This window comes from Ipomoea nil, unplaced genomic scaffold, assembly GCF_001879475.1.
Source record: "Ipomoea nil cultivar Tokyo-kokei standard unplaced genomic scaffold, Asagao_1.1 scaffold2510, whole genome shotgun sequence".
Classification (NCBI taxonomy): Eukaryota; Viridiplantae; Streptophyta; class Magnoliopsida; order Solanales; family Convolvulaceae; genus Ipomoea; species Ipomoea nil.
Genome location: NW_017618938.1, coordinates 1,126,319 through 1,137,043, shown reverse-complemented (window position 1 = coordinate 1,137,043; position 10,725 = coordinate 1,126,319). Strand labels below are relative to the sequence as shown.

General features: G+C 37.4%; 1 long non-coding RNA gene across 1 annotated transcript; it reads right to left on the bottom strand.

Annotated features, from left to right (window-relative positions):
* Nucleotides 1-229: 229 nt before the first annotated feature.
* On the bottom strand, nt 230-10,095 carry LOC109153562. Its single transcript, XR_002049536.1, has 3 exons — nt 10,014-10,095; nt 3,508-3,514; nt 230-241 (listed from the first exon to the last, which is right to left on the bottom strand). It is a non-coding gene; the product is annotated as an uncharacterized LOC109153562 (long non-coding RNA).
* Nucleotides 10,096-10,725: the final 630 nt, after the last annotated feature.

The following is a 10,725-nucleotide window of genomic DNA, read 5'->3' as shown; positions in this document are numbered from 1 at the left end:
CTTGATATAATTAATGTTTGTAAAAAGTTTTGATTAAAAATATGTTTAGGTTTTTCCAGAATAGTTTCGTAAAGTTGAGGCAGTGTTCTGCCAATTAAATTACAGTCTGGCGCTGTGTTGGGAAATATTTCGGGAAAAATACTTCTAGGCCTTGGAATGGCTTGAAACTTTTTTTGTGTAGTCTACACTCTTTGTAATACATATCTGGAGAATTTCATATGAAAATTTGTTACCGATTTTTCTCAGTAAATTCTGCAATTCAGGTCATAGTTTCTGAAAATTTTTGTCAGTTTCTTATTTTAGATATTGAGAAGTTTGCTTGCTTGTGAAATATCATTACTTTTATCATTCTTATAAATATGGAGAGTTGTGTTCATAATAATTAGGTGTGGAATACGCTAATCTGTGTTATATCTATGAGGTTATATCTATGAGGTTAATAGGATGTTTGGAAATACATTTTTGGAAATATTGGTACAAAGGTTATAGATTCAGGTGTAAAGTTGAAAGTATTATTTGGGTGGAAAGATTTTGCTTTAATTGGTGAACTCTTGAGGTTTTAGATATATATATTTTGTCAATGGAAAGTGGTGCCATCTGGTGTGGTGTTTCTGTGGAGTGAGCGGTTGGAAAATACCGACTCACTAGGGAGCCTAAAAACTCTCTGTTTTGTGGAGTGAGCAGTTGAGATATACTGACTCACTAGGGGGTTTTATATTAACTTCCCTGTTGTTTTGAGGAGTGAGCAGTGATGTAAAACCTGACTCACTAGGGAGCCGTGAAAACTCCCTGTTTATGAAAATCTATTTTTTGAGAATTTAAAAATCCTCCATTTGGTACCCATTTCTTCTTGGCAATTTATATATATCAAGTGTGATTGATTTTGAGATATTTAAATGTATTATTGGAAGATGTTCTCTTGGAAAGAGATAAATTGAGAGATTGGAATTCTCTCTTTGGTAATACTATTTTGAGGTTATGTTGAGAGATTGAAATTATCTCTTTGGTTATTATTTTGAGAGTTTGGAAACTCTATTTGGTTATTATTGGAAATTATTTTGGTGATTATATTATGATTATGATTTAAGGAATTGAGTAATGAGGATGCTATGAAATATTTTGAGGTTATGGGTGTATGGAAGTGTTGATAAAGGTTATATGGGAATCTTGAGGAAAGAATAATGGTTTAATGATTTTGGATTATGGATAGGCAATGCCTTAGTCGATTTGTTAGAAGTTGTTATGGATATTTTTGTATTTGGATGTGCATGTGATTTCCTCAATATATATTATAAATGGTTAAAGTTAAAGATTATTGGTTTGTTGATGAAAATAAAATTGTTTAAAGGGTCATTTTAGATGCAAACTATCTTTTCCTATGTGTTACATGCTATGTGCAAAATGTTTTACGGGGTGAAGTAGATCTTGCAAGCTTTATGCTGAATTTGTGTGTTTCTTTGTTTTCTATTCTTTAATTGTTTTTGCAGGAACTCTTGCATGAGCATTGGACATGAGAATGAGTGAACCACGTAGAGATACCATTTATTTGTTAGACAGTTGAATTGTAGTTGTTTTTGTACTAGTACATATCTTGAGTTGTTTATTGCAAGTTGTAAATTTAGCCTTAGCACTTAGGTTGTTGGTTGCCTAAGTGTGGCGGTAACACCCATTTTCTTTTGGTTAGTTAATGCTTCCGCTATGATTTTGTAAATTTGCAATTAAGAAAGAAATTAAAATTAAGGAAAATTTAGTATTGAAAATGGGGGTGTTACAGAAGGTTGGAACTTGGTGTAAGGTTGGAACTTGGACATGCGTGTCATCATTGTCTGTTATTGTTGTCGAGCCTTATTATTGTCTTGTTTGTTGCTGAGCCTTGCTACTGTCCTATCGTGTGGTTTTAGGTTGCATGCTAGTATCCATATGTTGTTTTATGGTTTCCAGTCTGTTTGCCGTGTCCCGAATCTTGATCTTGGTTTTAAAGCTAGCGTTGCCTATGATTATATATGTATTCCAGTCTCAAAATGATTTTCTTATATCTACCTATATTGTACTCAACGCGTGGGAGTGGGTTACCAGCATTATTCACTAACGGTTGTTACACCGCCTATTTTTCAGGTGCAGATTAGTAGCTTCGGAGTGCGCTAGATGGACACAAGGACCTAGCTTAGATAGTCTTGGTTGATGGCCTGCGTGCCTTGATTCTTATTTTGGATATTAAACGTGGATTATGTTCTATTTAGTTAGTTAGCCTGTGCATCTAAGTTCTCAAGCTTAGATGTGGCGTAGCACCTCGGCTTTTATTGTGTAGTCTCCGCTCTGTTTGGGATATTAATGTTAGATTGCCTTTATTTCATAAGTTTAAAAGTTTTAAAAATTAGGGGCATTATAGTTGGTATCAGAGCCTAAGTTCGACCCGAGGGTAAGGCCTTAAGAAAAGACTTTAGGACGTTAAGCTTGAACTCTAGAAGCTTAGATACGTAGGACTTAAGAATTTTAGGATACGCGGTGAGATTGTGAGTTTATTTACCACTTCCTGCGAAATTTTCCTTTAATATACTCTTTGTATAGTTTAAAGTTCTTGTAATTAAAGCACAAAGGTAAGGGTGCGAGCCCCTGACTTACACTTAGACCGATGTTCACACTGTAGAACCCGGAATGGCACTATCGAGAAACCAGGCCAGGACCCCGTAGCCCCCTACCCATGATCAGCTAACCCAGAATCTACAACAGTTAACTCAGGTCGCCCAGACACTGAGCAACGCCATCCTTAACAATAAAAACTGACCACCCTCGAACTAGAAGCATGATGTGGCTCGCCAAGTGTCAAACCCTCGCCCACCTATTATCGCGGGGGAAGAAGATCCTACAACACTCGAGGAATGGATCCGAGCGTTCGACAAAATCTTTAAGGTAGTGGAATGCCCGAAGGAACGCCGCGTCGAGCTGGCCTCATTCTACTTTGGACATGAGGTCGATCTATGGTGGGTTCATGAAGGACCTACCTGTAGATTGGAACCTGGTTTCAACTGGGAGACCTTAAAGATCCGGTTGCAGGAACGCCTTTACCCCACACACATAAGAGTAGCCATGTACGAGGAATTCCTCCACTTGAAACAGGGAATCGCTACGGTGGTGGAATACCATAAGCGATTCCTAGAACTGGCCCGTTTCGCACCCGAGTTGGTAATGCAACCCAAACTACTGAAGATCCATTAAGAGTACCAGTTGGGCCAATCACAAGGTCTAAGTCCAAACAATTAAGACAACTCTTTATTGGTTATGTTCAAAGATGGTGGAAATCCAATTCAAGCCCAATTGCAAATGATGGCGAAGAACTCAAGGCTTTTTATAATTGTTTAAGTGCTGATTTTGGTGATTAAATTAGGCCCAAATCAGCCCTATTATTTTTGGTCATCATTAATTTAAATTGTTTGGTATAAAAGAGAAAACACTAGTTGTATTTAGAAAGGATTCCTTAAAACCTTTTCTAAATAAAACTCTATTTACTTGTTTTCTAGATTAGGTTTAGGACTCTTTTTCCCATTGTATTTAGATTACAATGCTGCCCTATACCTATAAATAGGGCACATCCATATCAGTTTTGGGCAGACTTTAATTCAATAAAATTCTTAAGTTTTTCTTTACACTTGTGTAAGAAACCTTATAGCTAATTGTGGACTCAATTAGTACTAGTCGTGGACTCGACTAGCAAATTGATTCGTGGACTCGAATCAATCTTACTTTCTTCAACCTTAGATTTAGGTTCGTGGACTCGTTCTTGAATCGAAGGAAACTAGATCCGACTCTAGTACTTGAAGCTACAATGGGATTCTTCCAAGTCTTTGAGGATTCGAGACAAAGGGTTTCTCGTGAGGTTTAAGGTATTTCGATCCATCTCTATCTTTACATTGAGAGCAATTCTTGGGACAATACTCATCTTATTTGAATCTTGGACTAGATTCATATCAATTTGGTATTCAGAGCCTAGGTTTGTCTCGTTATCATTGGAAATTTGGTTTCTTTGGTTCCCTAGGTTTATCTCGTTCTTATCTTACATACTACATTTATTCGTGTCTTATTCATTAAAAAAACCCCAAAAAAAAATTTCTTTTGCATTCTTGATTGTGTTCTTGAATCTTGATACATGTTCTCCAGTTTCTTGAAAAACAATCCCGAAAGTGTTTTCCCTTTTTCCCGTCCAATATCAATGAGACCTCACACCTCCTAAACACCATACTACCACATATTCTGTCAAGAAAACAACCCCATCTTACCCTTACCTATATCCAAAGCGCATTTACGCGCAATCACGTCTCAATCACACCCTGTCCAGATTTCCGCGAGCTGTGACCAGTTTCAAAGAATTACCTATATCTCGAGATCCACTGGTTAATTTTATCTGAAATTTGGATATGTTGTAGATCTCTTCTGGGGCGTTCTTTTGATATATTGATCTTCAAAGTCAGGGAATTTTTTCTGTTTTTCTAGGCGATTCTTGAAATTCTTGATTCTGTTTTGAAGGGGTTGTGTGGATCCTCTTGGTCCGAAATTTTTGTTGATATTTACAGTGGTTATTTGGAGGTTTCTTATTAAAAAAAAAAAAAAAAAAAAAAAAAAAAAAAAAAGAGAAAGCAAAAGAAGAAGAAGAAGAATAAGGTTGGGGAAAGAATAAGGTTGGTAGGAGAATCTTGGTGGGAAAAGGAAGGGGAAAAGTATAAGGTTGGAAGGAGTTCTTGATAGATTCCTAATTGGCTGTGGTACACGTGAACCCCTTTTATATTCTATTTGTCTCTATCTTTTGATATTGGTCTTGCATATCTTTCTGCCATACTTCCTTCTTTGGTTTCCTTTTTCTTTCAAATCTTATTTAGTTTCTTTGCTCGTATTGTCCTTTTTCTTTGCTTCTTGATCTCAATTTTATTACTGATCTCGCGATACACCCTTACCCTCAAAGGCTTGTGAAGTCTTCCAAGGTACGTTTTCTTGAACTTTGAGGTTGAATCCATATCAACTTGAGTACCGGACTAGAATTTTCCTTTTTGGAAAAAGGCTGGTGAGAGTATCTGCCACCTTGAGCGATACACGAGTGGAGTGTGTGTTTGTAAGAGTGTGTATTGCACCCCCAGAGCTATATAATCCACCTCTTACCTGCGAGCTGAGAATAAGTGAGGGAGCGAGCCAACTTTTTGGTTTCACTAACGTGTCTACTCACACATCTTTTTGTTTAGAATTTTTTTTCCCTCAAGGTGGAAGAAAAAATAGATGCTCTAACCTTCGCCATGGACGGGTTACTCACACGAATGACTAATCTGGAGCAACGCTCACAGCAAGTGCAACCACCACACAATGATGAGCGACCACTGCCACCAGCAGGGAGAGTGGATCCTAGATGTCAAAGGATCCAACAGCCTAATGAGGAGTTAGGAAACATTAAACTTGAAATTCCTAACTTCTCTGGTGAGAATGGACCAACAGAGTATATAGAATGGGAGAATGCTGTTGAAACACTTTTTGATTTAAAACACTATTCTGATGTTACAAAAATTAGGCTAGTTGCTACATCTTTTAAGGGGTATGCTGATAGTGAGTCTGTTCATACTCTTGTTGTTAAGAAGGTTTTGAATGTTCATCCTTTAAAAGAAGATGAGTCTCAAAGAGAAAATATATTTTATGCTAAAGGGTCAATTAGAGGGAATTCTTGTACTGTGATAATAGATTCTGGAAGTTGCACAAATGTGGCTAGTGCAGCTATGGTTAAATTTCTTCAATTACCTTTGCTTGATCACCCTAATCCATATCGTTTGCAATGGTTAACCGATGCAGGAGAAGTTAGAGTAACAAAGCAGGCTCTTATTCCTTTATCTATTAACAATTACTCTGATGAAATTTTGTGTGATATTGTCCCAATGCAGGCTGCTCATGTGCTGTTAGGTAGACCGTGGCAATTTGATAGAAAAATCACTTTTGATGGAATGATGAACACTTATGTGTTTCACATGGATGGAGTTAGATATGTCTTGTCTCCTTTGACTCCTAAACAGGTGGAAGAAATACTATTGAAATCAAGGAAGGCATCAAAAGAGGCGAAATCAGTGCCATATTCCCCCTATCCAAAATCAAAGCCTCCACCTCCTCCAATATCCCTTTCCACGCCATTTTCATCTCAAAACCCAGCAAAGGAATCACCACATCAGCCCTCTCTTCTTGCAACAAAAAATGACATTAAGAAGGCAATAAGAAGGGGAGACACGTTTAACTTACTTTTCATTCATAAGCTTACCACTGATCTTGATTCTTCTCTTGTGTTACACTCTGAATCTTGTTTTCGTAATGCCTCTATTGATGAATTGCTTGCTGATTTTTCAGATTTATTCCCTAAAGAGATGCCAAAAGGATTGCCAACTTAAAGAGGGTGAAAAACAATTCCAACGCTAGAGCGGCCAACTCACCAATCCAAGGACAACCGACAAAATACAACGAGGCTAGCGAAACACAATTAACTTGTAGGAGGTGTGGCAAGGAGCATCAGGAGAGGATTACCAAGGGAACACCTTACGATGCTACAATTGCGGGGAAAGAGGTCACAAAGCCTTCCAATGCAACCAACCCACAAGCACGAGAACCTCGATCACAATGCAACAGGGAATACGAACAACCGGGGAAGCTATGGAGCACCCGGGAAGGCGTTCGTCATCAGTCGCACCCAAGCCGGCATTGAAGCTGAAGCCGAGGCTGGAATCGGCACCGGAGACGTAGCCTTGGGAGACGAGGACCCTATGAATCAATTGGAAGAAAATCGGAAAGGAGAATTCTATCTAGGATAGAGAGATGTGAATCCTTGTAAACTACCCCTTTTTTTATCGTAAGACCGCCTACATAGTTCAATTACTTAGGAACCCCGTATTTTTAATAAAATTTATTAATTAGTTCGATCAGTTTAATTCTCTTACTCCGCCCCTCAGGCTAATTAGAAACTAATTTGTGCCATGGACCTCCCACTCCCAAACTATTGCCTTAACCATTGATGTAGCAAAAATAAGTGATGGTGAGTGTACAGGTGTGTTATGTCCTCCTCAGGGGATTGGGGGTTATGACACGCAATATGCAATCGCAATACGGTAACTAAACAAAATAACATGAACACATATGAACAAGATGTAAACACGAAATAAAGAAATTTGACCCAAGCTAGGGAGCATTATCTTCTAGATGCATAGAACAACCTAAGGATTGGGGAAAATCATACAACCAAGGAATAGAGGTGGTGCACGTAGGAATCCTAGTCTATAAGTCACTCACGTGAGCAAATTAACAAGGATTAGAACAAGGAATTTCCCCACTCTCGTGGTGAATCAACTCCAAGTTCTTCAAGAACACAAAGCATCTAAACCCCCAATTTCCCCCATTTTCATAGGAAAAATCGGGTTTATGCAAGGATTGACTTGGAATCTTTACCCAACTCTCATTGAGGCCAAGAATCCTCCCAAACATGTTAATGAATGTTGTACACCAAGCATTAACAAAATACAAACACAAATCCTTCATATACTCAAAAACCCTAGGTAGGCAAAAATCTCCTTTATGCAAAAATCACAAATCAAGCATCAAGATATATAATACAACCCTAACTCAAGTTCATAAACTAACTACTCATGGTTTAATAGCATAAAGAACACAAAAACATAAGTGTAAAGCATAAACGTTGCAAAGGAAAAGATATAAGGGAAAGAAAGCTTCTCTATTGAAAATGGATGGTGGAATCTTGAAATGTTGGAATCCAAGCTTCAAATCCATGATTACAAGCTTCAAAAGTGGTAAGAAACATAATTCTTAGCCTAATCTAACACTAAAATATGAAAGGAAAGAGTAGAAAATATTTAGGGTTCGAATGGGGTTCAAAACCGAGTAAAAATGACTGAAAAATCAGCTAAAAAGTAGCAGAGGCGGGGAGCTCGACGCGTCGAGCATTTACAGAATGCAAAATGCGATCTCACTGCCAATTCTCGACGCGTCGAGCTGTACTCTGCAACAGAACTCCAGTTTGTAGGATGATTTTGACCCTCATTTCTTCAGAATTTGGCTTTTCTCTATTTAAAAGAGTTGTAGCCCTTCGGGTCTTCTTTCGAATGGCGTAAGAATCACTTCAATTGGACATTTCTAGGCCGAGATATGGTCAAATTACCAAACAGTTGTCAGGTTTGGACGAAATCTGTAAGTTCGGAACTTCAACTTCAAGGATGATTTTGACCACTGTGGCTTCCTTTTTAGGCTTTGATGTCTGAATATGAGTTATAGCCCTTTTAGTCTTCTTTCCATTGGGACAAGAATCACGTAATTTGGATATTTTTAGCTCTAGATATGGTCCAAAGACTATGACGTCGGGAATTGCAATGCATTGATCTTTTGCTTTGGTTTGCCCAAATGACTAAGATCATTGAAAACACCACCGTAGACTCCTTTGGAAGTGTTGCATCCATCTCCATAGCTTCATATTTGGCTCTCATTGACTCCAAATTCATCCAAAATGCCTCAAAAGCACACAATTTCCTGCAAGTCTACAATTTATGCATCAAAAGATATAAACAAAGGAATCAAGGCACTTCTTTCATAAAATCAAAGTGTTTGTCACTCAAAATATGTCTATACAAGGGGTTAAAATATAGACATAAATGCACTTATCAACTCACCCACACTTAAACCTTTGCTTGTCCTCAAGCAAAAACAAGAAATAAATCACCATCCTAGAAATGAAATTGATCACACTTCCACTTTGCACAACCTATCAAACCACAATCCAACTTGTTACAACACAACTTTTTTCAAGAATCGTTTTTGCATTCCACACAAGTTCCATTCTCAAGCCAATAACCAAGCACCAAAATTATTAAAGTGTGTGAGGATCAAGTGTGCACAATACTAAGTTGAGATTATGCAAAACTTGGCTTTGAATAAGATTCCATAGGCTTGCCCTTTATACTCCCACTAGTTCAACTCCAAGATTCCATGCTAAGGGTGAATGGCTAACAATGAAGGGGTATGGACATAAACAAAGGAGAGAATTTCACATCTATTCACAATTGAGGCTAGAAGAGATATGACATCTATAAACTAAGGAGCAATTTACAATGGAACACAAAGCAACACTCTAAAGATGTGGGGGTTGAGTACAACTTTCAACACAAACTAGAATCAAGCTTCAAATTAAACTTTTATTCTTCTTCCTTTTCTTTTCATTTTTCTCATTTCATCTCTTTTTCAAGACTTTTTTCTCAATTTTCACATCAATTTTTTTTTTCGTTTCTTTATTTCAAAACAATAAACAAACTCATTCCATGAACCAGTACCCCCACACTTAGACAAAATTATCAAGAGGATTGCTAACAAAACAAGCTCCAATAAAGATCTCTTCAAAGTAAAAGAATAAATGCTTTATTCTCTCAAGGGTGGAGGGAATCATTTTGGCTAGGGGTTAAGGGTTAAATGATGAGGGTTAACACAAAGAAAAAACAATCACAATATAGGTACAAGTACTTAGCACTTATTAAACAAACACAAAAGGCTCAACGGGGACAATTAGTGGTAAACACATTTGTAAAGGGTTGGCTTGAAATGCTCGGGCTAAACAAAAATGGCCTAAATCATTTCAAAACATGCAAATCTTAAGCTTCACTTGGGGAGTAATTAGGCAAGTTCTAGCAAAACAACATGACCGGAATCTCACAAAAGCCTTCACTAGCAATGCACAACACACAAGATCATGAATTATTCATTTATTAAGTGGTTAACAAGGCAATTGGCAAGAGAATAGATCAATTATGTGTTATACCTCAAATCATCAATCACAAATTGCATCACAACAAGCACCACCAAATCAAACCACAAACCAACAAAGAGGGAGTGATCACAACTTCAAGCAAAGATAAGCAATTTACCCAACATTATGCACAATGACTCATCCAAGCAAGGTTTCAAAAAGTTTCAAAATTTCAAAAATTTTCCAATAGTTTGTCCACCACCCCACACTTAGCAATTACATCGTCCTCAATGTAAAAGAAAATAAAGCACAAGGGGGAAAAGGTAGCACAATAAGCACAAGTGAGAGCATGATATATCAAAAATAAAAGTGTAAAAAAAATAAAGAAGAAAGTAAAGTGCAATAAAATGAAAGATAACATGGGGTGCCTCCCATGAAGCGCTAAGTTTAATGTCGCTAGCTCGACTCAACCTCTCAAAGAACTATCCATGCATGATTGGATGAAGATGAGTCCCTTTTCTCCATCCACTTTATCTTCAATGAATGTCTTTAAATGCCGGGCATTAAGGAACTCCTTTAAACTCAAAAGTAGCATATTCTTCTCAAAGAAATTACAATGATCCACTTCCAAGAATATACTCTCTTCTTCAATCTTCATCTCTTTTTCTTTTTCTTCAACATTTTCTTCCAAATAGCACTTCAAGTGGTGGCCATCAATAAGTTCTTTTAAGATCAAGTTCACCACTCCAATTGCTAGGATTCCATTTCTCTTCGTTCCAAACTTCATGCATCTTTCCTCAAATCCATTCTTGATCCATAAATCAACCAATGATTTTTTCCTAAACTTTGGATCTAGATAGTATCCATGAGCTTGATCATTTCCTTGGTCTCCACTTCTTTTCTCTTCTTGACTTTCCTTTTCATTGGCAAGTAAGGAGAGTCTTGGGTCTTTCTCATGCACCAATAAGAAG